The 17,926-nt window shown below is 36.6% G+C and overlaps 1 long non-coding RNA gene across 1 annotated transcript in view; it reads right to left on the bottom strand.

Annotated features, from left to right (window-relative positions):
- LOC135968212 (uncharacterized) overlaps positions 1-17,926 on the bottom strand; it is a 202,200-nt gene that overhangs the window by 18,566 nt on the left and 165,708 nt on the right. The window lies entirely within an intron of this gene.

Raw genomic sequence — 17,926 nt, 5'->3', positions numbered from 1 at the left:
AAACAACTTTCAATTCCCTGTAGTTATCTGCATTTTGGTAAAAAGCAAAGCATCTACTTAGTTATATAAACCAAAGAACCTTGAAGTGATTATTCTACTTCTTTCATTACCTTCCACATCCAATCAGCAAGTTCTGCTAAATACACTTTGCATAAATCCATTACTTTTCTCGTCTCCATTTCTATATCTTGTTCACAGCATGGTTAGCCTTCTCCTGTCCTATGCTGAAAAGAGTAGAGACTCTCGTTCCAGGCCATTCTTGCTGGATAACCATGGACCTACACAGGTCCAGTTGGGGACTGTGAGGTGAAAGAATAGAGGCAATGGAGAGAAAAAAAATATATGCAGAGATTTCCCCCACATTCACTGAACTTTTTAGAGCTCTCTTTTCTGCTACTGAAGCCAGAACAAGAGGGCTTATCCTGGATTTCACTCTGTCTGCTTCACAATACTCAATTCAGAGTTCTGGGGTGGGCTGAGTTAAATAAATAAATGTATTTATTCAGAATGGGAATAATAGAGGGGAAAACTCACTATTGTCTTGTTTGTATATAGAATTCTGTTCTTCCCAGATCAGTCTGTTGATATTTACTTTTTAGAGTTTTCAAATATCCATCTACACATTCTGTCCAGGTCTTACAGTTGAGTCTGTGGGAAATAAAAGAAAGACTGTGTTTCCTCCCTGGCCTTTTCCTTGGAGTGTTAATGGATTATACTAACACGCTTCCTAATATTGAACTGGCCTTGCATTACTAACATAAATTCTTCTTGGTTGTGATGTGTTATAATTCCTTCTTGGTTGTGATGTGTTACAATTTTTATGTATTGCTGGGTTTCATTCACTAATTTTTTTTGAGGTTTTTCCCTTTACATTCATCAGGGATATTTTTCTCTAGTTTTCATTTTGTGTTCTGTCTGATTATAGTGTTAGGGTAATGCTGGCCTCATAAATGAGTTGGAAAGTGTTATCTCTCGTTTTCTGGAAGAGATTGTGTAATACTGGTGTTATTTCTCCTCTGAATATTTGGTAGAACTCTCTAAGAAAATCATCTGGGACTTGAGATTTCTATTTTTGGAAGGTTTAAAACTGCACATTTAATTTTTAATAGGTATAGAACTATTCAGGTTATTTGTTTAATCTTGGGTGAGTTTTGGTAGTTTGAAGTTTTTCACAGCTTTGGTCTAGCCCGTCTCAGTTGTTAAATTTATGTGGATAAAGTTATTCTTAGTGTTTTTTAAAAAATTCTTTTAATATCTGCGGTGTCTGTGAAGTCTGTAGGTCTCTTTCCTTCCCGATACTGAGAATTTATATGTTCTCTTTCTTTTTTTTTGACAGTCTTGTTAGGGGTTAAATCTTACTGATTGATTTAGGAAATTATCTTTTGGATAGATTTTCTGTATTGTTTTTATTGATTACTGCTCTTTTCTTTATGATTTTCTTGTTTCTGTGTGTTTTGGGTTTATTTTGCTCTTGTTCTAGATTCTTGAAGCGAAAGTATAGATTATTGGTTTGAGACTGTTCTTCATTTTTTTAATTACGTAGATCATTCTACCCTTCTTTTCTTGCTTTTCTAGAACCTTCCGCTCCAATAGTGAGAAAATTTGACTTGCACCATCTTTCATCCATTTATTTAATCTTTCCATTCCACTATAATGATATCAGAATTATTTAACTGTGCTCCTGTGAGAAACACCTTTATTGACTGGGCCACAGTGCTTACGTGCAGTTTCTTTTGCCTTTAGTCTTACAAACTCCACTCATTTCCAAAATCACTTAGGTTCACTCCTTTTCCCTTTCAGTGAGTTCGTTTCATACATTTGCAATATAATTAGATCTTTTTGTTACATTTTGCATGTCTTTCTTCCTATTAAGGTTTTGAAAAGTCAGCTTTATTGAACTACAGTTATGTATAACAAATTGTGTCGATTTAAAATGTAATTCAGTGAACTCTGACAAATGCAAAACCCCATTGCCACACCCAGGAAAGCACTGCCACCATCAGTTTATAGAATGCTTCTATCACCCCCAAAACTCCTCCCGGTCCCTTTGCCATCTGGCCCCAGTCTACTACTAAGCTCTTTGTTACCATAGATCAGATTATGGTTTTGTTTTAGTGATTTTGAGATTCATTCATGGTTTTGAGTGTATCAATAATTTGCTCTTTAAAAAAACGGACTAGTATTCCATTGTTTGGATATACCACAATTTATCTTTATTTTATTTAACCACCTGTTGAGGAATATTTGGTTTGTTTCAAGTTTTTAGCTATCGTGAATGAATGAAGCTACTGTAACACTTATGTACAAGCACTTTTGTGCAAATAATCTTTCTTTTTTCTTGGGTAAATAACTTGGAGTTACACTTCAATGACACCATGTTAGATGTTTTATTGTTGTCTCACAAGCTCTTGAAGAGAGATGAACAGAAAATTTGAAATTCAATGAAAAAGAAAAATTGATTGAAAAATTTCTGTTGATCTCTCTAAAAGTTAATTTTTTCCATCATTTTCATTAGTACATTTTGATTTGTATTATTATATTTCTTATTCTAAAGTTTCTATTTGCTATTATTATCTATTTTCTATTTTCCCACTTATTATAAAAGTGTCTGAAACCACTTGTTAGAGTCTTTTTATAACAGCTGCTTTAAAATCCTTGTCAGATAATTCTAAAATCCGTCTCATCTTGGTGTTGACATCTGCTGATTATCTCTTGCCATATGAATTGAGATTTTCCTGGTTTTTGTTTGACAAGTGTTTTGCATCATGTCCTGGACATTTTGAGTATTATATAATAAGACTCTGACTCTTGTTTAATTCTACTTTTTAAATAGACAGCAATATTTTTTTGTGTGTTTTTTTTTAAATTTTATTATTATACTTTAAGTTCTAGGGTACATGTGCATAACATGCAGGTTTGTTACATATGTATACTTGTGCCATGTTGGTGTGCTGCACCCATCAACTCGTCAGCACCCATAAACTCATCATTTACATCAGGTATAACTCCTAATGCAATCCCTCCTCCCTCCCCCCTCCCCATGATAGGCCCCAGTGTGTGATGTTCCCCTTCCCAAGTCCAAGTGATCTCATTGTTCAGTTCCCACCTATGAGTGAGAACATGTGGTGTTTGGTTGTCTGTTCTTGTGATAGTTGACAGCAATGGTTTTAATGGCAATCGGTGAGTTCTGGTTTTAATGGCAATTTAATTGTCAAAATCTTCATAGTATTATTCTCATCTGCCCTGTTTTTGCACTACCCAGCAGTCAATCTGAAACTATCTCATAATTTAGTCAACCAAGCTTTTGCTCTATTGATTCTGTTCATTTTCACAGATTAATGGAACAGTGGTGAACTCAGGACTTCATATACAAATTTAAATCATTCTTTTCTCCATCTCCCACTTCTTTGTGATTGTCCTCAAACCCTCTACCTGGGAGGGGAAGGGGTGCTACACTTTTGCTAGTGTCTACTTTCTTCAAGGTGGTAGTTGACAGGATCCCACCTCACGATTTTGTGCACACAGTGTGAGTAGAAGGGGAAGGGCTCTGTTATCTGTGTGTCCGGTCACCATCAAAGGGTGGAGGTAGGACACTGCTGCTTTTGCTTGTGTTTACTTAGTGTAGAGTGGGATAGTCATTATGGTTCTACCCTACAGTTTTTACAGCAACCAGGTCAGTGGGGAAGATAGAGGGTGTTACTTCTCTTGTGGCATCTGCTTGTAGTGGAGTGATTATTATCCAAAGGATTCTTCTTCTTCCTGGACCTCTAGTTAGAGAGATTCTCTCCCTGCCCCTGTTAGTATTATAGCAGCAGGGTGTGGTTTGCAATAGCACCTAGGCTGGAATGTAAAGGAAAACAACAACAACAACAACAAATGTAACAATAGGTGGCCCCTCAAGTCCTGAGATTCCTAGCCAGTCTTCCTTCCTTTCTTCCCCTTTTAGAGTTTTCTCATAGTTACTCTATGAGAAACTTACAAACTTTACCTTATTTTATTTCCAGTCTGTACATGCACGCACACACACACACACACACACTCTCACACAGAGAGATTCCATAAAATTTTATTCATCTTCATTGGAACAAAGGGGGCTGATAGTCTGAGAAGATGTTGCCAGAGTGGGAGAAAAACTTAACTTCCAAAGATGTGCATGCATTTTGTGTGGTGGAGTGGGGTGGGTGGGTCACATGTCACTGGGTGCAGTAGGAATGGGGATAGTGTGAACATGTACGAGAAAGTAAGAGATAAAAGGGAAAGGGAGGCATAATTGTGGTGAGGAAGCAGTGCATTTGAAAAGATATAAAAGGGCATTTAGTTGCTGATGTGAGTGAAAGTTTGGGGATGGGAAGAAATACTTTAAAAGAATGTGGGAAGTACTAAAAGAAGTTGGCATGCTTTGTGAAATCCTTAGAGAGGTCTCCTTAAGGAAGCCTAAGTGAATGACATGGGATTTGTGTTTTCTTTGAATATGGTTTCCTGCACAGACTGGATGCTGATGGTTCCCAGTTTTTATTCTTAGTTTTACTTTTATTTTATGTTTTATTTATAATGAAATTGATAGAATTGTAAATGAAACGACCACAATAAGATAAACTCTTAATAGTTTCCTAATCTTATTAGACTTCCCTTTAGTTTATACTTATTTCATGTGTTCTTGTGTGTTTCACATACACAGAACATATTGTTTTTTTCTTAAAGACACAATTGATACATGCTATTGCAACTTCTGCCCATAAATTAAAGGCATCCTTCTAAGGGTTCGCATAAGTTCTCAGTCATAGGTGGGAACTGAACAATGAGATCACTTGGACTCGGGAAGGGGAACATCACACACCGGGGCCTATCATGGGGAGGGGGGAGGGGGGAGGGATTGCATTGGGAGTTATACCTGATGTAAATGACGAGTTGATGGGTGCTGACGAGTTGATGGGTGCAGCACAGCAACATGGCACAAGTATACATATGTAACAAACCTGCACGTTATGCACATGTACCCTAGAACTTAAAGTATAATAATAATAAAAAATAAATTAAAAAAAAAAAGAAACGTTATTACTACAAAAATAGTAAGGAAACTACTCTGAGTTGAAAGGGTTTGCTTTTGTTTTTGATAAGGTTATGTATGGAATTCTCTGTTTCTCATAGACCTTTATGAGAACAGATGGACTGTGATTTTTTAAGCAGATTTTGTGGGGATATTTATGAATAAGTCAAGATAGTAGCCGTATTGTCTTCTGACTTCTAAGGATAAGTTTAAAAGGATGTAGTGGGAGGCAAGCCCAGAAATGATCAGGAAGGCTTCATGGTTCAAAAAGAAAAAAAAAAAAATCATAGGCACCCTAGGATCTATTTCAACTGCTTTTTTTTTTAACTTTTATTTTAAGTTCAGGAGTACATGTGCAGGTTTGTGATACAGGTAAACAGCATGTTGGCAGGGACGTTGTGTAGAGATTATTTCCTCTCTCAGGTAATAAGCCTATACTTGAGGGTAGAAGGCGGGAGAAGGGAGAGGATCAACAAGCTTTCTGAACCCTACTTTTCTCATGTTGTAAAATGGGAGACTTTGACTTAAATAATGTCTAAAGTTTCCTTTAGCTTACTATCTATTAATAAAGGAAAAATTGGATATGTATTTACTTTCAAGGCTGCTGAATTTGCATATTTAATTAAAATTAAAGTGAGGACTTAAGCATCACTCTGCAAATGGAAGAATATAGGTAGAGGTTTTAAAGCTCCCATTTACAAACAGAACAATAATGTTAAAGGATAAGAAAATAGAGGCTTGTAGGAAAATTAAACACATCATTTATATTGAACCTGACCACTGAAACTGGTCAAGGTAAAGCTTAATAAATTTAAAGATTTAGAACATTTACTTTTTCATGACAAATAATGACATTCAAAATGTGGTGATAAAATAATTTAGGAGATGAAATGGGACCAATTAGTGCATTTCTTTGGGAAGTTGAAATCCTGAGGTAGAAAGTGAACTTTAATTTGCTTCTAAAATTAGATTTGGATTTTGTTTAGGAAACCTCCCTGTGTTTGTTCATGAATCTCATAGAACTAAAAAATTCAAATAGAAAAGGTAGCACTGATAACAATAGTGATTCTTCAAGACTTGATTCTTCAAGAATGTACCATTTATTATTCTGTTGTTTGGGGCCATGACAACATGATGAAATGATGTAGCACAAATAAGTGGAAACCAGCAAGGCCTCCCGCAGGTGGAATTCTGATCAGAGAGATTACAGGAAGTTCCATTGACTGCATTCATTTAAATGCATGAGGAGAATACTATATCATGTTATTTATTGCCAAGTGAAAGCTGAGATTATTCATTTCAAAAGTAAAAGAGAAACAGAAGAAGGTGGAGGAACTAAAGCAAGAAGAGAAGAGAGGGTAACTATTTACATGTAAACAAGAGATGTAGAGTAATTGAATTCCTTTATGTCCTGCCCACAGTAAAACAACAGAGAATACATCAAGAAGTAAAAATAGACCTAACATGCAATCACTTAGAATGAATTCACATGATAGAATGTGCGATTAAGCCATGGAGCTTGCTACTACAAGATTTTATTCAAATAAACAGATAGATTAGAAAGATTAGAGTTGGTAAACACAGTTTATATAAAAATTTCAATGTCTGGAATTTGGAACCAACAAAAATAATATCAAGCAAACAAACAAAACACAAATGGCATCAGCTTCCAGGGAATAGGCTTATATATTTAAGGATATGCAAAGAATATCCCTTAATTTGGAACATGAAGTATACCCAGGTCATTTCCATTTTCTGGGCACTACACTAAATCTAGCACCCCCTTACCATGCCCTTGCCATTAGTATTTGGTCACCAAAGAATTCTTAAATCTTCAGCCTAAATACAGAGCTCTATGTAACCAGAGTTCACAGCCTCCTCTACTGACACCTCATGTAATCCTGAATTAATCCCTAGTAGTTTCCTTAAACTCCTCTCATGTGGAAGCTGTTCATTTCTCATGTGCACCTTAATTTAGGCCAAGAAGAGAAAAAGACTTTTCTTCTGGCTCTTTGCCATCATTTTAAAGTCATTTTTCTGTCGTTTTCTTTTACTATTCTTCCTTCTTTGAAGCCCTACACATCTACATCTGCTCCTTCTTTCCAAGCTTGGTCATGACTACCTGCCAAGCTCCAAGTTCTTCCTTCAGAATCGTCGAGGATTTTGACATCTGTACCTCAGTTTTTTCTTCCAGCTTATCCCTGTCCCAAATGTTCACGCTGGATACCATCTACTCTCTAGCCATTTAACCAGTTCAGCACTCCATTTTGTTGGGTACCCCTGGACATTTTTATCTTTTGGAAATGGTTCACTTTTGAAATTCTGAGCTCTTTACCTGCAATCACAGCCTTTGTGTACTCCACCCTCCCATTAAACATGCTTAATGACACCTTGTCTTCTGGTGTAATGATGTCTATAATCTTAAAGTCCAGCAAGCCTTCTTAGTTTCTTTTATATTCAGCCTATAAAGGCTCACTATGTTCACCAGTTACAAGAGTTTGGGGGTGGGAACCTGATGTGTTGATATCCATGGTCTTGAAACAATCTCTGGAAGATCGTGAGGAGGGTCATGCCCACCTCTTTACTGTGCACTGTCCAGGCTGGTCTTCATGGTCTACTATTTCAACTGCACTCTCATTAATGCTAAATTCTAGTCCACCACATCTGCATTCATAATTCGCAACCTAACCATTGATTTTTCTCTACCTTGCTCTTGGACTTTCAATTACGACTATAGAAAAGTCACATAATCTTGCTACTTAGCTCCTCTACAAATATTGAATTTCTAGCCACAGCTGGTTGTCTGGCCTTTCCAAGTCTCTATGGAAGTCTGGATTATTGTTATGCCTATCCTTTGAGTGTGGGAATTTCCCAAGGGATCTTCCCAATGTTTTTCCTTTTATTGCTTTGGACTCTGTCTGGAAGTCACATCAAAGGTTTTAGCTGCCATCTAGATGTCAGAGACTCCAAACAAGCATCTTTATCACCAGCCACTTCTTTTATATACAGGCTTAAATATTCAACTACTTTTTCCAAATGGATGTTCTATGGGCATTTCAATTTCAATGTATTCAAAGCCAAACTTGTTATTTCCTTTTTCCCCATCATTCATCGTCCTCCTGCTGAATTCTCTGTCTCTTAATGATATCATCATCAGACAGTCAAGCCTACAGTGTCCCCACCACTCCACGCCAGATTATTAGGTATTTGCTAACTATTCTCAGAACACATCATGTACACTAATTCCGTGGGTGTTTGTTCATGCTGTTCTCTCTCCCCTGGGATGCTTTTCATCTTCATTTTCCCTGATCCAGATCAAATGCTAGCTTATTTGTGAGGCCTACTTAAGACTCCCACTTCCAATTCTTTCATCCTGAGCACTTCCATTTGCTTGCCTTTCTGTCCTGTCACTTGTTTCGTTTTACCTTAGCACATTTCGTTAATTCAGTAACATTTATTAAGCCCCAAGTATCTTAACAGACACTATAATACACAATGGGAAAGAAACAGGAATAAGTTTTGGTTTTTGGACTGAAGGAGTTTATATCTCCTGGTATCTAGAATATAGCCTTATAATTGTGGCCACCCATGTATTGAATTTCAGTTAATTTAAGAAACAAATCTTGAAAAAATGGTAAAAGTTGTTTAGGTAGCTGGAGAATTACTATGAATAAAACCTTTTTGAGATTGGTAGTTGTGACATCAAATCTATGTGGAAAAACATCATGTCTCTTTTAGATTTAGCATGAGAATGACTTGTGAAAAGGCAGTGCTTTCCCCTAATTATAATAATTATTTATTATTTTTAGAGAGATGGGGTCTGGCTATGTTGCTGAGGTTGGTCATCCCCTAATTACTTAAAAATCACTCCCTAGTTTTATAGGACACCCAAGTTTTGGAGAAGAGAATAACTTTGGCTCCAGATAAGACCACTTTGTTTTACTTTCCAGGCTTTTGATGGAAAAGGTGGATATTTTAAATTTATTTTATATTATGCCTTTAGAGAGAAGGTATGGCTAGTGGTTCATTTGGGGAAAAGGGGAGAAATACTTTGGACAAAGCCTTCATATAAAAATTTACAGATAGAGTGTTTAGTGGTAATAGCAGAAAGGATTGAAAAGTAGTTGGCTGATATGATGGTTTGGAAGCCTCACAAAGTGTCTCTTTACACTCGTTCATTTTAATTGAGTCAAGGAACCTACAAAAAGAATGCATGAGTAATGATGGATAAGGTGGGTGAATGAGGAAACACAAGAGTCTCTGTTATTCAACTGGTCCCAAGGATAAGCATCTGCCACTGGAACTGATGAGATGCCAACCAATAGAAGATGCGGGGACAATTAGCCTCCCTGCTAGGTGCCTGGTATCAAAAGAGTGAGGAAGGGCTCTTCTTCTCAGTTCTTCATGGGACCAAGTGATGATGCCAACCCTGTGGCTTGGTGTCTATGAGGGCATGGGGAAATAGTATTCTTGGCAGAGACACTGGTGCTCTCTGAAGACTGAGAACATTGATGAGGCCTCAGAGCAGGAGAAGAGAAGCACAGAAGACCCGTGTGGTGGCTGCAGCTGAGGAACAAATCTGTTTCCTTGGGAAGCCTTAAACTTCTTAGCAAGCTTCAGCCCTGGGTAAGTGAGGACAAGAGACAGTAAAATGTAGTTTATTACAATTCATGTTTCCTCATCTATATGCATGAACTGGCAAGGCCAATGGAAATTTCGATTATCGTTGTATGGCAAGGGAGAATAATTAATGTAACACACCAATCCATATGACTGCTTTCTTCTCAGACTTATGTCACTTTGGGACTGGTTAATTGTAAATCAACTGTTGCAAATACAGTAGTGGGAGGGATGTCTGAGTTAAAGTGAAGAAGAAAACAATGGTGAGTAGAGCCTTAATTATGGATGACTCTTGGTAATTCCAAGAAGATTATCCAGGGTGTGTGTCACTTGGGTCACTTGCTTTTTACCTATTGACCATTTCACCACTTTAAAGTACTTTATATCCTCAGTAGGTAAGAAATCGAAAGGATGTGGGATTCAAAATATTCAGCCTATGAACACAGCAATTAGAATATGGAGAACAGGGAATCCATTTGTAGGCTTATTTTTTTTTCATAATAATAACAACCTTCTCCTTCAGAAAGTTCATCAAAATTGCTAAATCAAAATTAAATTTCAGGGATTATCTGCAACTTTACTTTTCTCTATGATTATACTACTCATAAACAATCATGGAGGTGGGCAATAACTACTCTATTCGATTTTGGACAAGTTAACAGGACCCCCTCCTGGGAAAGAGGCAAAACTCCACAAAATTGAGAGGTGAGCAATTGGAAGATGATGGTACCTTCTAATTCCAATAGCTTTTTACAATAGAGAAGCCAGTTACTTGGATAAGTGTTGACTATTTTGAAAACACTCAGGCAGAAGGACCAGGCTTGCAGTCACTTCCGTGCATAGTAGGTGAAGGTAGGTGCAACATACTGCTCAACCTCATGAGGCTAGAGCCAGAAACTGAAATGTGTTATTGCCCCTCTGTGGTGTGTTCTGATGGCAAAGGTGTAGGCAACCAACTGGGCCCAACATACCTTTCCCTACACCTGGCCAATTTTCAAAGCGCAAACCCACTTTAACAAACTCTAGCCTGTATTATAGGAGGAAGGATCTGGGTGGTACAGAGGTGGCTTTCCATTGCCAGATCAGAAGGGTGGAGGAGAGGCTGGCAGGATGACAAGAATGAATGAACACACCAAGTTTCAGCTCCTATCTGAAGCTGCTCAGTTCAGGTAAGCACTTAGAGAAGCCAGGTGCAATAACTAACAGGGCAAATGTTTCTCTGGAAAATTCCAAGCCAGAGAAAATTGGGAAAAAGAGGGAAAGATGGAAAGCAGTACAAAGAGTAGCCAGCTAAAAAGATTAGAGGTCAAGATGAAAATATGAGATTAGAGAATGATAAAAAACATTGTGTGAGATTCTATTTTAGGTCATTATGCCAGAGAAATTTACACAGGATAGGGTTGAAAGAAATTAGGCTATAAGATGAGTGGCAAGTTGCAATAAAATGGCACCCTAAACTCACCAAGTCACTGTTGCCACTGCTATCGTGCCTAAGTTGATTTGATGTCTAGTTAGTCTATTTGTGCATTTCTCACAGAAGAGTATGTTTTGACCTGGGCTGACAAATACTGTTGATTCTGAAATTTGTTTTTATGGTTATGTTAAAACCATTGTCATTATAAGAAACAGAGATGGGAATATCGCCTCCTCAAATCTGATTCACATACAAACTGAATGAACCACATAACAACCACCTTAGTCAGATACTATTTTGAAACATGGTTCAAAGCCTAAATGCTTATAAGATTCTTGAGAGACAGTGCTGTGCTCTGAGTCATAGGGAAGCCGTCCCAGAAGCCAGGTCTACTCATCAATAAGCAGCTGCCTGTGCAGGGTGCAGGCTGCACCTTTGGACAGCCTTTAAAACTGAATTCTCAGAATTTTAGAACACATTTTTGTCTAGAAATGCTGACTTTGGTTCATTAGGTAGCGATAAAACAGGCTCCCTTCAAAGCTCTCCTTCATCACCTTCCTAAGTGCATGGGGAAAAACACCTAGGGCTGAACTGTCTTGAGAAGTGTGGAAACATTTTCTTTGTGAGTGAGAACCGATCACCTAGAGAAAGGAGATCAGATTGCCATCACTGCTTCTGGGTATCAGATGCTAGCATGAGTACATTGTTGATTTGCTTATCCAATTTTTGATTTGCATTATTGCTCTTATCTTCTGTTGTAGGTGAGAGGTAAGTTCACTAACGAATCTCAAGGAAGATGTAAATGGCCAATGATCATGCTCAGAGGTCTGAAATCTCTCCAGGTCGCCTCCTTGGAGGGATGCTTTTCTGGTGGGGCAGCTTGTATCACCATACACAAATGTGCTTGGGTTTAGATTCTGCTGGAGAGAACACTGTGACACTTGGTCTCTTCCTTGGGCCATGTCAGTCAGTTTTGGACTTATTTTGCATCCCATCTTCACTGACGCCTGTGTATCCTTGGCTTGGGGTCCCATCCCATTGTCCATCAAAACCTGCTATCAGGAATAGATCAATTATCAGTTATACACAATGTGCCATGACCCTATCTCAGAGGCATTTGGTCATTTGGCTTCTTGGTTTTTTGTTCTTGCTGTTGTTGTTGTTGTTGAGTTTTAAAATAATGAAATATAATGTGGCTACATAAAGGTGCATTCAATAGATGCGTACAACTTAATAATGGAACATCGCCAGAACCTCTAAAACTTCCCTCCCCATTCTTTTACCAACAAAACCTCCCCTCCCACTAGGGTAACTAAAGCAGTTATATCCTTGGCTTAGTCTATCCACCCACGTAAGCATCCTTAAAAGAACAGTTTGTCTGGTTTGATCTTTTCATGAAGGGCATCTTACTGTGTGTATTCTTTCGTGCCTGACTTATTTGCCTTCTAAACCTTACTTCTATCAGTGGTGTGGGAACTGATGGCTACTACCATGGTGATTTCAGACAGTCTTGAGAAGATGAGGGTAGAGTTTTGTGGTCAGAAACCTTCTTGTGTGCCTTAAGATAGTGCAAACTGAAAGACCATGTGCCGGTGTGAAGCATAGTTTTTGGGTATACTAGATAAACCAAGGTCTGTGGGAAGCTCGGGTAGACAAAGGGAAGAAGTGGGTCCCAATGGACGTCCAATGAGGACTGGGGGGTTTAAATCATTACGACTATGATAACTTTATCCACAGTTGATCTATAAAGTGTACTATGATATACTTTTCACAATGTAAGCTTTCTCTGGAGTTAATAATTATCAAATTTACTCATTTTTGGATATTTGTTTGGTTTCTAAGTTCCTATCACTAACGTATTTCTTTTCTGTTGGTGGTAGATATCCTTCTCCATGTGCTCAATATAATCTAATGCATCTCTCTCTCTGATAGCATATTCACCTTAGAGAGCTTCAAACAGTCAGCATATTCAATTTTAGCATTAACCATACAATGAAAATAAAGGCAGTATGGGCAAACACTTGTGGGAAACAATGTGTAAGATAAAGTGAGAAACACTAAGTACGACCCTACTTCTCCTGAGAGGGACAGCTCACCTACCTCCCCAAATACAGTGTAAATACTATGCTGGTGATTATACACATAAATAGCAACATACACATATATATGTGTGTGTATACTAATGAAAATGTAATTGGTGTGAATTTTTATTTTATGGATGAGAAAAGGCCCACTCTATTCTATAGCACTTTGCTTTCTTCACCTCTCTGGGACTGCAGTGCTACTACTCTATGATAGCTGAATTAATAGATGTCAGAATATGAATTATTCCAGGTGGAGCTCAGTCATGTTCATCAAACACCAAAATCGGAGCAGGGCGGAATCAAATAAACAACAACAAAAATCAGTAATTGAATTTCCACATGTAGGAAGTGCCACTTGTGCCTTAATGTAGGGATATCTAAATTTACTACATAAAAATACTATGTGATATTAAATATCAAATGAAATAACATTTCATGCTAAAATTTGATTCATTAAAAATATATATTTGACTGCTTTGAATTAGAGCTGTAGCTAATATTCTACAGACTTCTTTTAAATTGCTCTATAAAGCACCTGAACATATTCATTTTAATGACATTATTTAAAACTATCATGGCCATCATAAAAAAAAAAAATAGGGAGTGTCTGAGTCAGAGGCTTTATATTTCAGAGTAATGCAAGGAACTCTTTCAGACTCACCCAACCAGCGGCCAACTTCCTCTATGAAGACAGTAAGGTAAATATTTCTGAAGTTCATAATTTAAAGTCTGGCCAGATCCTTCGAAAAAAGACAGACTCACACACACACACACACACACAAACACACACACACACACACACACACACACAGATCTTGGTTACTTTGTGTCTGAGACGTTAAACTCATAAACAATATCCAGATCGGATACTGGTCCTCTTGTCTGCTTCTCCACCTTACAGCTTGTCTATGACTGTTTTAAGTGGTGTCATGGGAGAATGCCATGGGAATCGGATGACAGCTGAAAAATTTATGTTCCATCTTTGAAGAGATAAGTGGGGATTATGTGCAAATCTAGATTCTATATTTCCTGTGTTCTTATTTAAGGCATTATAGGTTGGAGTATACTAAATTTTGAGACTAGAACTGAACTCTTTTAAGTGCATAATATACTATTTTGATTAGAGGTTTATCAAAATTTGAAACTACGTGTTTAAAAGAAATACAAAGATTTTAAAATATTTCTCCCAGCATTATCTGTGTAGCATCGTATTTGACTTATTGATAAGAATAAAAATTAATCACATTCAAGTGATTATTCATTTCTTTCCTATATATATATCCTAATTCAGTAAATGTAAAAGTTTTTAAAAAAATAATGTATCATGAACTATAATTAATTTTCTATGTATAGGCAAAAGTATCCTAAGACTAGATAATATTTTTATCAAGCATGTAAGGCACATAATTTATCAGTTAGGTGTAATAAGTTTAGATACATAAAATAGTATCATAATTTCATGTTTCACTGAATGTGTTTTGTGCCTGAATTTTCTTATGCATTATTTAAAAACTACCATTTGCTTTTAACTAAATTTTAAAAAGAAACTTTAGTGAGAAAATATCTATTTTTATTGTTGTTTTGACACAAATAATATATTGGCTACAGGATGAAAGGGATAAAAACGTTCTCAGATTAAAATAGGTCATAAGGAATCAAATAGGCTTCAGGCTGCCGTGGACTTTTAGACCCTCAAGTCTGAAGTTTGGGATGTAAAAACATCCATTAGTACTTGCTAATTTATGTTAACTTTAAAATTATAAATTAATCGCTTGCTTGTTTGTTAAGCTAAAATATTTATGCAAGACACAGAGGAATATAATATATTTTTAGCAAAATGAAAAATTAGACTATAAAGCCAAGTTCTTTTATAATTTGAAAAGAACTTTCCTGCATTGCCATGTCCAGACAATGAAATACTGGGTAGTGTCATACTGACATCTTCCTTAGGTAGGTTTAATGCAATTTGTTTTCCTTGTCGATTTCCTTAGTTATTTAACTGGGACTCAAGTCAATTGGTAGCTGTTGGTGGCTTGCCTGAACTTAGTTTATTTTTTGTTAATGTTTAATCTATTTAAGTTGCTGTGAAAGTATTTATAGGTGAAAGGAAAAATCACAGTTTTGGTCTCATGCTAATTTTTATTTATGTGTCACCTGATGAAAACTTTCATGTGTAAAACAATCAGTTCAGCCTTAAATATAATTGTTTATTTGCCAATGAGAATCAGACTTTATATCAGATGAGGAGAAACAAATCTTACTTTTATTCTTGGAACTTAAACAGTGACCTGCATGGAGAAAGATAATAAAAATAATTAAGTGAAATGGAACATACTTTTTGGTATTTATTTTAAACATACATGAACATGTCTCTACAAGAATGTTAAAGTATATACTATTTAGTATCATCTATCATTTTAAGAGTTATGACTTGAGAATTTATAATTTTCTAGGAATGTCTTGGCTCATGTTTCTCTGTCATGATTTTTTTTTTCTAGTATGATTTCTCTGCCATAAAACTTACTTAAGCTAAACATTTATGTACTCTGTATCCTGAATGAACACATTTTTGTGTAGCTTCTCTTTTCTTTAATAAGATTATAGTTTCATTAATAATTTACCATGGAAATGGGATGCCTAAAAGTTTAGAATGTGAAAATTTGTGATTGGTGCTTAGAAAGTGATTAAAGAATACTATTCAAAAGTATAAAATTTTTTTTTTGCCCCAAAGGTTAAAATAGTAAGGCATAATTTGTCAAACAACAAGAAGAATTGAAACTTCAACAAAGAGAAATGTACCTTAAAGTGTATTTTTGCACTTTGGGACATGATAGCTTCCAGACACCCATTGGCCCGTGCAAGCACGTTTCTAAACACGGTCATTTAAAAATCTTTCAGGTCTTATTTTAAAAGCTCTAGCTCACATTTTATCAAAACATTACAATACACCCCATCTTCTACTAAATATAATTTTCACTGTAAATACTTTGAAAGGATTAATATGACTTTGGTTTCGAAGTTACTTTCCTAAGAACAATTGATTTCATGTACTACTGTCTGATTTTCAGCAACCAGAATGAAGCCTTGGAAATCCTTTAGGATGGAGAGAATCCAGCACGCCATTTCCTTCTAAAATTAATGAAATTCTTACGAATACTAAATTAAATAGAAACATCAGCATAGATTTCGTTTTCAGATACTTATTTGTAAACTTGTTAATTTTTATCTTTTTTTTCATGTTTTAGAAGGAATACTTATTTTTAGGTCTAAAATACGATTTGAATCCCTTAAAAGTTTGAGGGCCTTTGGCACTGCTAATATCAGTCACTGTATTAAGCCATCCTTTTCCCGCCAACTCCCATCCTGTGTACCCAGCCCTAACTGGCATTGTTTCTCATCTCCTTTGTTGCAAATAGTTTCTCCTGTAGCTTTAATCACAATTGCCACAGCTTTTTACCCTGGATTACTTGGATTAGATATAAAATCAACACACTTTTTTTCTGGGTGACTTTTGAAAGAACGTAGGTGTTCTTTCTTAAAGATATGTGGGGCGTGAATGATTTTCTCACCTTATGTGCCTGGGTGTAACTGAGGAGTATGACTTATAACGAATTCTATATAGCTAAATTTGACCCTGAAAAGCAGCATCATGTAGGGTGTCATGCCTCGGTGGTGTTCTCTGTGCTTGGAATTCCACAGTGCAGAGTATGGGTCCCTCAGGGACATTCTTTCTGGAAACGTTTGCTGTCTTTTAGGACAGGACAGGCTATTACCACTTTACAGAAAATAGTAAATGCAGCAGCTTCAATTCATTGAAGGTCTACTCTGGATCACGCATTGTACTAGAAAAAGTTGGGTTTTTTTTTATTTTTTAACTCAAACTCCCATTTGACATAATAAAAGTTAAAAAAACTTATTTTAATTTCATTTACAATTTAAAAGGCCTTAAGTATTTGCGACTGCGACAAAGCCAACACAATGGCAATTTTAGAATATTCTCCTTTCAGACTGCATGGCTCTCCCTCCTTGTGACCCCCTTCCTCACCCACAGCATGCCAGTCCCCAGATGCCTATGTGTGCTCTTCTTATGGGACAAAAGGTACAAGGAAGTATGATTTTTCTGTTGAGAATCACTATGCTAGATCCTGTACATAGATCATCTCACTGAACAAGGTGAAACTTAGAAGTTCAGAGAAATTAAAGACTTGACCCAGTTCACACAACTACTAGCAACAGTAGCAACAGGGTTGAGACTTGGACGAAGTCCCCTAAGGGTTTGTGACTCCTGGCATCTGCAACACCCGGCACCTGCCACACCATCAGATGTAATATTATTGGACACTCATGAGGAATAATTTGGAGAATTCCTGTAAGTTCATTTAGTCTGAGACAACCCCAACTGTGATTTTGAGATCAATTTGAGTTGTGGAGAAATTCTGCAAAAAAAATTACCCAAGTGGATCCCTGAAGATTTCCATGGCGGTGGCAGCCCTCTGTATTTCAGAAACAACATCGTGAATTTGAAGACAATCTCCAATTTGCTACTGTGCCCTGGGTTCTCTGGCAAGAAATAGGCCTATGTGTTGAAAAGTCTTGTACATGTTCTTACAAAATCTGATAATCACATTTTGCATTCCAAAAAAATCAGAAAATTGTTTTAAACAAATTAATACACTTATGGGACCAATGATGCATAACACTGAAAATTAGGACAGTTTTGAAAAAAAAAAAAGTAGAATGTATGATTGTTCTAAGAATTTG

This window comes from Macaca fascicularis, chromosome 18, assembly GCF_037993035.2.
Source record: "Macaca fascicularis isolate 582-1 chromosome 18, T2T-MFA8v1.1".
NCBI classification, from domain to species: domain Eukaryota; kingdom Metazoa; phylum Chordata; class Mammalia; order Primates; family Cercopithecidae; genus Macaca; species Macaca fascicularis.
This window is presented reverse-complemented; position numbering and strand designations above follow the sequence as displayed.